The sequence below is a fragment of the Erithacus rubecula genome, assembly GCF_903797595.1.
Source record: "Erithacus rubecula genome assembly, chromosome: 6".
Taxonomy (NCBI): domain Eukaryota; kingdom Metazoa; phylum Chordata; class Aves; order Passeriformes; family Muscicapidae; genus Erithacus; species Erithacus rubecula.
Window position 1 is genome coordinate 38,860,805 of NC_136688.1, and position 13,762 is coordinate 38,874,566.

The following is a 13,762-nucleotide window of genomic DNA, read 5'->3' on the forward strand; positions in this document are numbered from 1 at the left end:
CTCTCTATTGGCCTCTGTATTGCTCCACAGAGATACTCTTACTCACTTCTATGACTGTCAAACCCGTAGTCCTCAAGGCTTAAGATCCTGTGTGTCCCTGTGCATAGGGGATTGGATGCTCTTCATTTCATACAGAGGGACCAGAATTGTAGGCTGATCATTCAGATTCTCTAGGGTCCCACAGTGAGACTGTGACACAGCTAGGAACTGAATCCAGCACCTCTGAGCATCTGTCCAGTTTCACAGCCACATTGCTTTGCTAACTGAAATTATGCACAAGGCAAATATATTTGTTTATTTTGATTTTCAGCCAAGAGCTGGTTTCAGGCTACAGATCTCCTTCCAGATGTTCATAAACACAAAGTAAATCTTTATAGTCTCTGTACAAAACATCTTCCCCAGGAACAGCACCAGCACATTGCCTATCTGGTAGTATGCCTGCTGAGATAGGAAACTGTAATCGTGTCCTGCAAAAACTGCTTTCTACCACAAGGCTGCTCTGCTTATCCCAGAAATAGCCAGGGAAAGGGATGAGTTGTGAATGAGTTCAACTGTTTTCCAGTGCAAACTCTGGAAGTCTGAAGCCACTAGGGTTCTTCAGCCTGCAGAGAGAGTTCTTCTGCTGAGTTCAGCAGAAGATGACCATAAAGTAGGGATAGAAAATCTCCATGCTGAGAAATGCATAGGCCATTCAGAAAGGCTTTGCTAAGTTATATAGTAGCACATTGCCTTAAGATTAATCAAGCAAATGTGGTGGCATTTTTTGTTTGGTTGTTCATTTGTTTGGTAGGTTTAAGTCACGTTGGTCAAGAACCTTCAGCAAACCTGTGGGCCCTGACTGTTCCTGGTTGTGGCACTGTCTGTTACAGCTTCTTGTGACACAAAACAGGCAAAGAGAGAAGAGCTCTGTAAGATAGCTATGACTTGCATGACATGCATATGAGAATGGAGTTTGGAGACTATTTGTTCAGTAAAGGCACATTACACTAATGTACCTGGCATTAGTTGTATGGGTATAAAACATCCATCCTTAACTTGTCAGATAAAACAGGTGTTTTGTTTTCATAAAGTGGACATATTTCTGTGTCATACTGGATGCAGGCCTTTCCTTGGATGGAGGATGTCCCTGTGCCATACAGAGCATGCCTATAGCTCACCAGCAGAGCACTGTTCTGTCTTGTTGGGCCCAGGGATCTGTTTATCAGTATAACGTGCACATGCACCAGTGATGGCTGGGGTTGGAAGTATTTATGGCAATTAAAATGTTTTGCCTGGAAGCTGTTTTGGGGCTTTTTTGAAGTGAGGATTTTCAGACTTCAAGGTGTTAACAGCCCCTCTAAACGGTTTTGTTTTTTAATTGCAGCAAATGACTGTGGAGCCATTAAACATTCGCCTCTCTGCAGTTGTTTCTAAGCCCTTTCAGTCCTTCTTCTATTTATTCTGTTTAATTCAGTCAGGTAGCTTCAGGGCAGTGAAGATCAATACTTTACTTTGATAGAAAAGAGTCAGGTTTGAAACATAGAGATAAAACTGACACATTTTGTATAAATTTAATTAAAAATGCACCTTTAGTGGCTTGTTGCAAGCACAAAGCCAGCCCTCCATCTAGCTATCGCTCTGTCTCACACTCTCTCTTCCCTTTCTTGTTCCTAACAGGAAGATCTCTGAATCTGCCTCACCAACAAAGCGCCTCGTTTTATGATTTTTGTCTTGAAAGTTTAGCACTGAGGGAGCAGAATAGAAGGGATGTGAAATTCTAAACAGACCTTCTGCTCTGTCCCCAGTCCCATTCCTTTGGTGGTGGTGGCTGGGGGGACAGGGAAGGAGCCAGCTCCCCAGTGGAGAAAGGAGGGGGAAGAATCAAAATGTTGGTGGGGCTTCTGGGTATTTTTTATTTTATTGGGTTTTTTTTTTTTTTTTTTTTTTTTTTTTTTTGGTTGGTTTGGGGTTGGGGTTTTTTTTGTTTTGGTTTTTTGTTTTCCAAATTTGTTTTTTTTTTTTTTTGTTTCCATTGTGTTTTTTTAAACCCAGCAGATTGGACACCCTGGGGCACTTTCTGTTTGGATCTGTAGCTTTCCTCCATTCCCTCCCCCTCTTCTTGCTTTGTTAAACTGAGAATTATTTTTCTGACTACATGTGCATTCCCTGATCCCACTAGGACAGTACTGGCCACAAGGCAGTGTCTTCATTTTCTCTTTCTTTTTCCTCCCTGCTTCCCCTAATTTCTTCCTTCTCCCTCTCTCCCTAACCCTGCTGCCAGTGGGCACATTTGTCTTGTGTTTTATAATATGGCCCCTTTCACCCCCTTCCCCTGCATCTCTCTCTCTTTCTCTCTCTCTCAATCCTGTTTGGCTCAGTTCATTTTTCACTTGAGTGCCTTTCCTCCCAGACTTCCCTCTGCTCCAGCCTCCCTCTGCTCAACACCAATAAAACACACACAACACAGGTAGAACAAGGTGCCAGGGCTCAGTGTGACAAACGACTCACACACCACTCAATAACCAGGGCTGTAAATTGCCCTCTCTTCACCCTCTGCCGCCTTCAGGGGACAGCAGCTTGGCTGGGCCCTTGCAAAATGGGCTGCCCTGATACAACGTGGGATGAGGAAGCCCAGTGGGATTTGAATACTGCCACCACTGGGGCAGAGACTTTTCCAGTGCTGTCTTTTGGGGTTGTGGGATCTAGTGTCTTTTATTCACTCCCCATAGGGCCGTGCAGCCTAAGGGGTTCCAGGGACTTGTTGGAAGATGGGGGTTGTGCCGATGAGGGGTGTGAATGACCTGACCTACACACCACCTATTAAAGTCATATTTTGTGGCTGAGAATTATAAGATTTGTTCCATCTGTACAAGATTTGGAAGGGTTTTGGAGGGAGGGATGATCTCTGAGGGTCTCTCTGTTCCTGGGCTGGCAGTTCAGGCTGAGCACCATGTCAGCTCTGAGAGTAGGGCCTCCATGGCTGGTGTTCCCTGTGTCTGCACAACCCAGCTTAAGCACCTCAGATATCTACTCCCTACTGTTGATCCATGGCCTGGCCTTCCCTGGGAAACAGAATTGCCCTGGTTGTGCACATTGCACATTGTGCTGCTGCAGTGCTCACATGGGCTTGGAGATAATGCACTTGTGTTCCAACAAACTTACAGCAGAGAGAAGTAAACCACCACCTGAGAAAAAGAGATCACCTGCCAAGGAACAGGAGAGGGCAAACAAAGGGTAACAGAATAAATGTGAACAGCACCTCTCACGAGACATCAGCAATTGACTTCATCCTGTGTCTTTGAAAGCCCTGTATGTTTGGTATGTTATGGATGGTGTGGAGAAGGGAGTGAGGGGACACTAAGCAGATGTCATTGGGAGAGGCTGGACAGAAAGAAAGGAAAGTATCTAGAAGATAAGCTTGACCCTCATACGTGGGCCAGGTGAGCTTGTGAAGAAGGCTGAAGGACAAAGAGGCACAGCTGCATATACTGAAGAGGCAGCAGCAAAAATTAACCTGGATGATGGGACAAAGGAGAGGGAGTATCTGCCTGCTTCTCCATGGCCCAGGTGATCTGGAGGGGTGTGTGGCTGTCTATGGGTCAGCATGCAGGCAGTGCCCAGCTTGAGACAGAGCAGGGGCTTTCAGATCCAGTGGCAGGGAGCAACGTGCAGCTGCTGCACAGAAATGTACTCTTTGAATTCCATTGTCTGCCTTCAGCTGTCAAACCGCAGTTGTGAATTTTGCTTGAGAATCAGAAGATACTGTACAGGTGGTGCTGAGCTGTTCAACAAGATGCAAAGGGGGGGTCCGTGCCCAATGGATTTCAGGTGCCAGCCCCTCTTGTGTTAGATAATTGCCAACTCTGGCAGATGTGCATGTTTCCTGTTACTGGTTTCATTTGGCTCTGGGATTCCTCACCATCTCTCCCTGAGTTAATTTGTGGCAGTAATATATGTAGAACATCCAGCCTCATACTTGCAGGAGGCTGCATTTCAGCTGGGAGTGAGGAACGTATTTTGTAATCTTTTTGCTACTTCTTTAGCTTGTCAGTGTAAAAGGAAAATACTCATCTTGGTATCACTCTGTGCCTGTCTTACTGGTGTCTCTGCTCTGCAGCTCAGGCTGCTCAGTTTTACTAGCAGTAAAAGCATTTAACAGCAGTAAAAACAGCGAGTTTCCTTGCTGAGCTAAAGCGTGATGGGTTAACTGTCAGTTTGTCTACATAATATCGGCTGGAATACCAGCTCTGGTTCTCCTGAGTGATTCGTGGAGGTGAGTGCTGAGGGCTGGTTTCTCAGGGAGTGCGCCGGGAAGGAGCGTGCCGCACAGTGCGCGTCTGCAGACGGACAACTCTCGCGTCTGCTGCCTTTAATCACGGCAAATGAAAGTTTCTAAACAGCGGAAGATGCCAGGCTTTGTGTTCTGCCACCGGAGCTGCCTCTGCGCCGCCGTCAGTGCCGGTAATTGCAGACAGAAGCTGCTTTGTGTTAAAATGGCATCGGTAATTGAAACGGAATTCAGAATCAGGACCCTGCAGGCAGCGCTCGGTGAAAGAAGAAATAAAGATCGTTTGGGTCACATCTTTTGTAATTTGCGTTTAATAATCGTACCAGGAGGTACATACAAAGGAAGAGGAGAGATAAGACAGCCCACTCCCCCTCCTCGCTCTGCCTTGCAGCCTTCCCACGGAATGGGGAGCCTGGTGGGAGCCCGGGCTGGGTGGTGGGAGGGCTGCCGCTCCCTCCCACCGCGGCTCGGGGCTGCCTGCCGAGGCCGAGGCAGGACTGCTCACTGGCAGCCGGCAGGAAAGAGCGGCTCCTGCCTTCCTGCTAAACTGATGCTCGAGTTCTGCTCTTATGGTTAGGCTGAGGATTTATGGGCCCAGGTGCTGGCTTTTGCCCAGTGGGTCTGGCTCAGCTCTGAGCATCAGAGGGCACTCCACTGGTTTGCAGTCTCTGAGTTTCCCATCAAAATGGGATCCTTTCGGTATCCTTCAATGAGCTTCTGCAGTTATGCCTATATGAGTATATTCAAGCAAATGCAAGCTGTAGGACACGGCTCATGCTGAAATGTCCCAAAGTTCTCCCACCACAGCACAATAAGGTCTTCTCTGTTCTACTTCTGAGAAATGGAATATTGCCTGTGCTCCCCACAAATTTCAGCTAGGCTGTGCCTGAGAAGGCACAAACTGGTGGGCACCAACACTGTGCCAGGAGCCTGCCCATGCTCAAAAAGCTCCAGTACTAGAGCCTGTGACCTGGTATATTCCTGAATTGAGTGGATGCAGCCTTGTGATTTCCTTCTTGACCTGTTTGGTGAGTGACTTTTGATCTCAGGATATTGGAGAAACCAGGGAGAAGCCATCTAGCAATAAAAATATTGCAGAGATGCTCAGGAGAGGACTGTGGCACAAGACACAAAGATCCTTTCAAAGACTGTGAGGAAAATGTAGGTGCATGCTGAGTGCAGCTAACTTCTGTTCTTTTTGGCTTCATGCTGTGCTTAGCTCATGCTTGTTTGGCCCTAGAAGAAGTCTCTTTTTCCTTCATATTAAAATGCCCAACAGTGCTTGTGCTGTGGCCGGTGTTGTTCCCGGTGTGCCTTTTAGAGCAGGATAGTGGGTTGAATGGCCCTTTGGCCTAAACTGGTACAGCCTATTTCTCTCATGTTCCTGGCAGCTTGCCTTGGTCTGCTTCTGCTGTGCTTACCATGGAGGTTGGGTTGAAGGCCCCAGAGTAGCCACAGCAGGGTGGTGATACAGACCTTCTCTTTCAGTTTCAAACTGTCCACAGACATTCAGCTGGTCTTAGAGTGCCCAAAGTGTGCACTCATAAGTCTCTGCTCTGAAGATTGCACCATCCAATACAGGGTTGCCTTGTTCCCCTTAACCTAAGCCTCTGTTCCTGAAGGAGCTAAACCTGTCAGATACCTCGACCATAACCTTTGTAGTGGTCAAGACCTATGACATGTCATCTAGAATGTGAGAACCAAGATCTGGTTCTATGATCATACAGTCTAATGATCTGCCCTGTGATTTCCTTTTGCTTTGGCTCTGTTGAGCCTTGCTGTAGAGCAAGTATAACTCAAATTTTTTCTTCAGTAAAAAACCCAACACCACATTTATTTCTTGTGCCAAACCCAACCACAGGAAACACACACCTAAGAAATGGCAGTTTCCATTCACATACATTCCACTTTGATGTTTTTAAAATCCAGTGACAACCTAGGAGCTACTCTAAATCCAGAGGAGATGAACACAGATGCAAGAGGAAACAGTCCATTCCATCCTTTAATAGTTGGTCTCTTTACCCAAGATTTCTAGTTCTTTATGGGGAACAAGCTCGGCTCTGTTTATCTATGTTAGTGTCCTGTTAATTTCAGTGAACAGAAACACATGTTACTGCCTGGGTTTATTTCATGCAGTGTACATTTTCTCTGCCATTAGGCTTGGCTCAGCAACAGGTTTCATTGTCACTGTTGAGGATACAGAGGAGATATGTCCAATGTCCAGCAACTCCCCTATGCTCTGAATTGGTGCTGTAACCTCATGGTTTCCCTTGCACACAAACTCTGCATTTCTTCTTTAAGCTGCTTCTGGCAGCTCCCCATTTCACAGTTCTTGCCTATGGCCAGGAGGAGCATCATCTGTCAGCTACATCTGGAGCTGCCATCCTGCCTTCTCCCACGGAGCCCAAGGGGTTCTTTTCCGAGGGCCAGAGCAGCAGTTGTGACAGGAGAAATTTAGGCTGGGGAGATGTACCTTGACTTCTGCTAGTTGTAATGGCAAGGAAGATTTTTCTTAAATTTTAAGAGCCAATATCCTGATTTTTATTTAGCCTACAGAAGGCTAAACATGACTTGGTGCCCCCTGCTCAAATGTTATCAGCAAGTACTCAGAGAAAAATACCCAGACACCTGGAATTAGATGGGGAGAGTATCTGAAAGAGGTTAAGGTTTTTCATCGATGGAGAGAATGTCCAAGCTCTGTGTAACTACATGCAGCCACCCAACCTTTCCTTGTGCCTGAGAAACTAAGTGTGAATTAGCCTTTAGGTGCAGCAGCAGAACTGCTGGGGATGTCCCTAATTGGCTGAGGTGATCCATACAAGGAACTGTTGATGCTTTGGCCTTTTCTCTCCAAGCCTTCTTCTCATGTTATACATGGCAAGGATTTAGCAAGCACCACCACATTAATCCTGCTCCTTGCCAGCATTTCAGGAAATGACAGTGTCACAGCCCTTCAGAGATATCCAGGTGAGCTGCACTGTTGCTGCACATAGCCTTCTGGCTGAGCACGTGTGTCCCACAGTGTCATCCGCTGTGGTGAGGTGCTGTGGCAATACTCACCTACTACTCTCTTTCCTCATTGGTTCAGTCTCAAATCCTCAGGTTTTGGTATCTCCACACTCTTTATCAATGGAGAACTAGAGATCTCAGATGGGTGGTCACATGTTAAGTGATAGAGAGAAGACAGATCCTGAAAAAGAAATGAGCCCTTCAGGCCTTGCCTTGCTTTAGTAATACTCTTGGAAGGCAGTTTTCCTGGACCTGCTGTTTGGCCCTCTGTCAGCTGTGTCTCCTTTATGCCATTCTGTTAGAGCTCCTTTTGTGTTGTTGCAGAAGATGTTGTTAGCAGGAGGAGGCCACAAAACTGCTGAAAGCATCTTTCCTGTACATCTTTCTCACACACCCCTTCCATCACTACCCATCCCCACACTGGGATTACATCTGCACTTCCTATACACTCATCTGGGAGCCCTATACACACACACCTACACACACTGACACAAATGCACCAGAGTCCTATTTTCTGTGTTCCTTGACCTTCCCTTCCTCCTCCCATCTGTTTGTTGAATAATTCCTGGCTAAGTAACTTTCTCTGGGCAGCCCCTGGGCTGGGGCACAGGGACTTGCCCCCTCTCCCGCCTGGCTGTCCAGGGGGCCTTTGAACATGTGTTTCTGGGAGGCAGACACCAGCTGGCTGGGTGACATTTGCATAGTCAGCTAAAAGCCCATGAGCTGAGCTGGGAACGTCTGGAGGAGCCCGTGGCAGGATGGAGGGAATAGGGAAGCGCTGGTCAGCTCGAGGTCAGCTGGAACAGATTTCTCAACAAACAGACAGATGGTGAAAGGAGATGAGGGGTGGGGGGAGCATGCAAAGGCTCCTACATCAAATATATAAGTCACCACATGCAGTATAAGTGACCAATGTGCCCGTGGGCATGGCAGTCACTGCGCTATTTCCTTCCAATCCCACGGGATGGATGCATGAGGCGAGCACAGGCTCCCATTGCTCTTCGTGCCAGGAAAGGGAACAGGGTGGACCACACAGCAGGGAAGGCAGGGAGAGGCATGGGACTCCAAGGGGTCCCAATGCTGTGAAGCAGCAGCAGGAGCTGGAGGCTCCATGCAGCCTCCTGCAGTGAGCCAAAGGGGCTGTGTTGCCAGAGCTCTATGCAGGCACCAGCAGGGCTGTGTGACTGTGAGGACTGACCCACAGTTTGTCTGGCCACACCGAGCTCTCACAGCATCACCCAGCTCGGCAGGTTTGAGACTGGGGTTTGTACTGTCCCAAGGCACAAGGTACCCTCATTGTACAGATCCCCCCATCCCTGTAGTTCCTGCCTTCTGTTTGCCCCAATTCTCCCCCTACTCCAGCTAATTTCATTGGACTGAAAATAATAAAGCAATTGGTATGGTTTTGCTCCTACAAGGACGTGTCTTTGCCATTCCAAAATAACAGCAAAACATATTTACGAGCCCCTGTGCTGCCTTTGCCCTCTCTGCTGATCACTGTTCCCAGCTGCCTGCCTGCTTTCATGCTCTTCTCCGCCTGCACAGCCCATTCCTCAGGACAGAAAATACACTTTATTTTTTCATCCCACAGCACCTTTTGGAGCACTGGAGAAAAAAAGCACTCCCTTAGCATGGAAATTGCTCAGGAAAAGAGAACTGACTTTTGCCCCCATTGCTTAAAGTGGCCACAATTAAATACTTCAGGATAAAAAGGACAGGAAATGCTATAATGGACAATTAGGGGCTAAGCTGCCCAGAGATTATTGTTTTTCTCCTTCCAAGGTGTTTAGCAGTTGCTACATGTCCTTGACCAGGAATGTTCACAAATTACATGTTGTCTTTAAAATCCTGGGCTTACGTCTTCCATGTACCATTGGTTACTGCTAGAGGCTAGTTATGTGCTATAGTATGAGGTATTCCCATTGCATACCCTGTTTTGTTTTATTCTTAGGGAGAAGTGGAAATGCAATGCATTTATGTAATTTTTTTATGCACATCGGGTTTTACTTTTTTTCCCTAATGCTGGTGCCTAGATGGTGCTAAATCCTCTCCTGATGGATGCAAATACATGTTACACATGTTCCCCATGATGACTGCAGGCAGACAGATGTTACAGGAATGTGTAAGGACGGCTGTCCCTCAGGCCAGCTGAGCAGGGAAATTGCACATGAAGTCCTTGTGTGTATGATCCCATCCCATGTAAAGGGGGTCTGCACAAACTAACAAGGTCCTGATGGCACCAACAGGCCTTAATTGCCCTGCTCTCACCTGGGACCCACACCCAGGAGCTTCATTTAAGCTCAGCCTGGGCCACTCATCACCCTCCTGAGCTGTGCTGTAGTTTTGGCTCTCTCTAACTTGGCCTCATTTCCGGACCTCAGACCTATGCTGCAGCAGTCCTCAGCCCCAGCTCTTGCTGCTTCTGATGGGACTCCCTGGATGAATCCTGGACTATGGGTGAGCCCTGCTCCAGTTCTGCAGGGCTATGCCTTGATTGGTGAGGACACTGTCTGGGCTGGGATCATCTTTGGCTGTGATGTTATGCCAGAATTTCATTGTCACTTTTACCTTGTCCTGGCTTAGCTTCATCAGCAGCCTCTTCATCGTGGTGTTTGGTTTTTTTTTGGTTTTTTTTTTTTTTTTTTTTTTAGTCCAAGTAATGATGTCTCTTTTCTCACAATTATATTCAGAGATTTCTAGTAGGCTAAGGGTGGCTGGTCTTCTTTTAGAAAAGCATTTCTGACTTGTCCTCAGTTTCCATTCCTTTTTTGATCTTCCAGTCTGGTTTGTTCCCTGTAGCGTGTAGATGCTGAAGGGCAGAAGCCACTTACAGTCTAGACTATTGTGGGCATTGGCCAATGATATAATCCTCTGCACTCTGAGCAGTAGACACAGAAATTCCCCCTGACTGCTCAGATACTGCCTTCAGCTTCCCCAGTTAGTTAACTCAGCTTTTTATTTTAAGAACACTTATCTGGAAGAAATGGATCTTATCTTTCAACAACATTGCCTGAATTTGTAACCTATTGAGTACTTTTTTTAACTCATAGTTTATTAAAAAATTGACTCCTCCAAAATACCAGGTTGCATTTGATGTAGATGTCTCTGTTCTGTAATACTGGAAATGAGCAAGAGAGATGTCCTTTGCAGTCAGGAAAGTGTCATGTGTGCCTGTTACAAGATAGAAATAGTAATCATTATTAGAGCTCATGATATATGAAGCAAAAGAAAATGTACTGCCATTGTTTTTCTCAAGAAGTCTTGAATTTGGTCCTCAGGGCCTTATTTATCACTTGGAAATATTTGCATGCCTGTTGGGATTTCATCAGAACACTTGCAAATCCCCCAAGTTTTCTGAATTCTCGCAGAGGAGGCTCTTCTGTCTTAGGTGTAAGCTGTTCTGTGCCTCGTGTTTGTCCTCTAAACAGGAAAGAGAAATGAGAAGTGTTCAGTGCAAGTGTCCCATGCAACTGTCAGAAAGCTGCATTTGTGTGGTGGGATACAGCAGGGCAGGGTGGGGCTCACCACACAGGCTGTTCTCACCTGATACTTGTTGTTGTTTAGGTCAGACGTGCTGCTCAGTCTGAATGCACCTCTGCACTATCTGAATTGCCACCAATGAAGTATGCAGGGAAAGAGAAAGCGGGCTTGTGCCAGCTCTCTCTGCATACACACATGCACACCTTATCACAAACCCTGCCAGCTCCTGGAAATCTGAGTGCTTTTGTACCTCTGAACTTAAATGTGTGCTTCCCACTCCATGGGCAGCTGCTGCCAAATGCCCAGCTCATGTTTTGTTTTATGAATCCCTTGCTTCTATGAGGCTTTATTATTATTATTCTTTGAGCTAAAATGGATCCATGACCTTGTAGGACAAGGACATCGGCCTGGCTGGCAGTGTACATGCTTTCTTGTGCTTGCACTCTCCCTCCCCTCCACAATTACTCTTCATGCAGCACAGAAAATAAAGCATTCCAGCAAAATATGACTGCCCCTCTCTCAACAGGAGGTCACCAAGGCTTGGGCTAGCACAAGAAAAAGCCCAGGGAAAGAACTGCTGTTTTTTGATTTACGTGCTGGCTGGGCAAAAGGAGAGACTGCTGAGCGAAAGGAAGGTACTATGGGAGCTGCTAATTGAGTAATCACAGCTCAGAGCTGCAGAGAACGTGACAGGAGCAGGCAAGAGAGACCTTCTGTCCTGGCTAGGAGGAGCCCTTGATTTCTTTTCTTGCCATGGGTTTGAGAGCAACAGGACAGGTCTATATATCTGGTCTGTGACACTGCATGGCACAATTGCTGTGCCTCTACCATAGTCAGGTCCGCCCCTGAATTTGCCTCTCTTCTTCCTGTTTCCTTTCAAGCCTTTCTCATACCTGGAAAGCTTTATGCACTAGTTGTATATTTGAATAAACAAACACTTTTCTTGGCTCTGTGTCCAGCCCTAGGTGCATAGAGTTGGGAAGTTAAACAGTTTGCCTTCTCCCTGTGCTGGGCATGGGATGCTCATCATGAGCATGCCCTTATGCACACTCCGCCATCCTTTCTGTTCACATCTGGACACTGGGGCTTTGAGGCTGAATTCAGCAAGAGCCAAAATCATTCCTCCTTCCTGCAGCTGAGTGCAAGATGCTGCAGTTGCCAGGGTGGCACAAGGGGGATATGACATCTCTTGGTGTGGCTGGGCTGCCTCTGTGCACACTGAGTTGGCAGCCACTGAGATCCCTTCCTGAATGGCACATCTTCCACATTGCCACCGAGATGAACATCATTTCCCAGCAATAATCCACTCCCCACATGTTGAATCATATGCTTCATCCCAGGACCATGCTGGAGCTCATGTAGCTGCAACTGGAGGGGCAGGGTGTGGGCAAGACCTGAGCCCATGCCGCTTGCCTTTGCCAGTTTTTCTGACCTCTGCAAGTCTGGCATAATCATTACCCTGAATCTGAATAGCACTTCTCCACCTCCTCCATGGATGAGCAGATATTATTGTGATAAGCCTGTGTTTTTCTCCTACTCAGGAGGAAGGCTATTACTGCACTAGTCAGAGCAATCAAGACATTTGTTTCTGGCTGTGAGGGATGCTCAGAGAGGGAGGACAGGCAGAGTACCTCCAGCATCACTAGAGGTCTCTCTTTATCTGTATGTGCTTCTCTGCAGGCCAATGGGAGAAAAATACACTTGCTCAGAATAATTTCTTTATCTGCTTCTTGACATGTCACAGCCCTGAAGTGCTTGCAAGCTCAGGAAGACTTAGGGCTGCGTTCTCCTTTGCTCAGTTTCTCTGGAGAGTGTCTCTGTCTGGGATCAGTCTTCTGCTGCTCAGCTCTCCTAAGCCGTCCTCCCAGCACCCTTCTCAGCACTCAGGGCTCTTCAGCTGGGTGGCATTGATAGCCCTTTACCCTCTGTCAGCCCACTCAGGCTCAAGAAGTGATTTGCCAGAACTATGGTCTGAGCTTTCCCGGATCTAGCGAAAAGCTGGTCCTCTCCAGACTCTGATTCCTCTGGACAGGTGATCAGCAGTGTCTCAGCTTGACCTTCTGTTCCCATGCCTCTGCAACTCCTGTGTGCTTAATAGGTGCTGCAAAGTCCTCCAGCATCCCAGCAAAAAGCACCAGCAGCAAAATATTCATGTTGTTTGGAGTTGACAGCAGTGGAAGGAGAGAAGTTGTGTGACTGGTGCTAAGATTTTTGGATCATTGGTTGTCCGCTTTCCCGTGTCTCACTTCATTGTAAACCACCATGGTGAACCACATCTTCAAACAAAATTTTGCTTTGCAAGCTACCTGGAGCACAAGACCTTCTCAAGGAGCTAGAGTATCCACTTTTATGAGAAACACTTTGGTCTGAACACTGTGGCTTGTTTTCCATGGACTGTTTGGTAGCAGGCAATGAGCCACAGTGCAGTGACTTCAGACACAAGCACTTCACTTTGATATGAGGGCCTAGGCCCAGCACTATGATGAATGAAGCTTCAACTGCTTTCTCAACATAGGATGAAAGTTTGCTTCTGTACTGTGTTTCCTTTTCCATATGGAGAGATATGCAGCAGCCATCACTGTGGTGCAGACAATGCCACAGCATCAGGACCCCTGCAGCAGTTCTGCAGGGTGATTTTGTCAAGGGCAGGAGTTACTCAGCCTGTAACCAGGCTCCTAACAGGCAGTAGCTAGCCAGCTTTGCAGGCACTGGACATTCCAAAAGCAGCCTTAGAGTGTGCATGTAGTCTTCATGTGGCTTCCACTTCAACCATCCTGCATGTTAAGCTTGTGTGTCCCCTAAATAAAATTACTAGTACCAGGGATGAAAGATGTGCTGCAACTTTTCCTAGCTCTGTCCATCTCTTGTGCTCAGCTTGTTGTGCAAGGTTCTCCTTTGTTTTCCTCCTTCTTTTTTTCTTTTAATTTTTAAGGTGAGAAATGGATGAAATGTTTGTGCTTAAGACATTTATGCATGAGGTAGACTGTAAAGCCAGGCTGTTCCTCA